The sequence below is a fragment of the Olea europaea genome, chromosome 3, assembly GCF_002742605.1.
Source record: "Olea europaea var. sylvestris chromosome 3, O_europaea_v1, whole genome shotgun sequence".
Taxonomy (NCBI): domain Eukaryota; kingdom Viridiplantae; phylum Streptophyta; class Magnoliopsida; order Lamiales; family Oleaceae; genus Olea; species Olea europaea.
Genome location: NC_036239.1, coordinates 22,098,264 through 22,100,077, shown reverse-complemented (window position 1 = coordinate 22,100,077; position 1,814 = coordinate 22,098,264).

The following is a 1,814-nucleotide window of genomic DNA, read 5'->3' as shown; positions in this document are numbered from 1 at the left end:
TTCCCCCCTCCCCCCCGGCGCCGGCGTCACTGTCGGCGCCAGTTAACCATCTTGTGGCAGGAAGCCGCTTTGCGGCAGCTTCCTGCCGCGCGCAGCAGCTCACTGCTACTGTCGTGCGACAGCAGCGGCGCTCGCCGCTGTCTCAGCGCGGCAGCACTTGCTGTTGCTGCCGGCAGACAGCCTTACACGAGAAAAAAAAAAAATTCACCATTTTTTTTTTAATTTTTTTTAGATTCCAATCCAAAGTTTATTTTATATTCAAAACCATTTTGTTGATATAAAATTTTTAATTGCTAGAAACAAGAAACCAACAATCAATTCTTGATTATTTATATCATGCAAATCAATTCCTAACAAACACAAAGTAGGCTCTGATACCACTGTAGGGAATCTACTTATACATGCACAGCGAAATTTAAAATAATTTTCGATTCCCACCAAGAATCGCCTTTGTGTTTAGATAGAGATTGTGACAAGATTGTACCTTTTCCAGATCTGCAATCTTTTTGCTTTTCTTTTCATTTCATCAACCTTGATTCGCCACTACAGCTGTCCAATTGTCCAGCCTCCAACGGTGATCCACACAGAGAATAAGATTGCAGCTTCTAGGGTTTTCTCTTGTGCCAGCAAGAATAATAAAAACCATATAGACCTCAAACCCTAACTATGTATTTATATAAACCCAAACGGACTCGGCTCGGTCTGGTCCAATATTTAATTAATCCAATTAATTAAACCCGGTCCGTGAATTAATTAATCTAATTAATTAATTCGGGAATATAAATAAAAAATCCAGTTAATTAATTTATCCAACGATTGTTAAATTAACCAATTAACAATTTGCAATCTTCCAATTCTCTTTTGTGTGCGACCCATTACGTTCCCGACCACGATAGCTAACGACGTGAAATATTATTTTGATCTAATCAAAATTGATAAATTAAAATACCCTTTTAATTTATCGTCAATTCACACTCGCCGTCCCTGATTGACATCTAGCAATGTGTCAGGGCAATACATATGATGGAAAATGTCACGTAGTATGACAAAATCAAATTTGTTCGTTTACCGTGAAACTATAATCCCTTCGTCAATATGATCCGATCAATTACGAGATATGGAATTGTGTCAATCTCAATCATCGACCATATCTTTCACTCCACTATTAAGTCAATATAAATCGAAAACTCCTTTTCGACTTATGAGTACACCTTGGCCAAGGATTTCATCATTGACTTAATTGAATGAAACGCAGATCATAATCTCCTACTATCTAAGAGTGACGAATCATTTATTGATCAATCACAACCTTCATACGATTCTTGACGTACCCGAACGATGTCGTATTAACGGCCATTTTCAGAACAACATCCAACACCGCCAAGTATGACTGTCTTCATATAAGGTACCATGACGACCTCAAGTCAAAGGACCAATTTCACTACCGAACGTTAGAGATTAACCACCGACACTCAGATAGTTATCCATGTGGAATCTCTCGACGGGTCTCCAATGTTTTGTTCTATAACAAAACATCCACGTGTTCATTTAAGTGTCACCACACTTTAACTTGTGAGATCAGCTACTTACTTCACAAGTAAGAAATGCCACACGTGATGGTCTATCCGTAATAACGATATCCGTATCTCGTTATTACTTACGACCACGAATGATTTAAGATTCAATCAGATGTAATTTGTATCTCACAATCACAACTCCTTGTGATTAACAAATTACAAATATTTGAATCTACGGACTCTATTATTTATTTAATTGTCTATTAATTAAATAATAGATCTGCAATTTAATTGCAT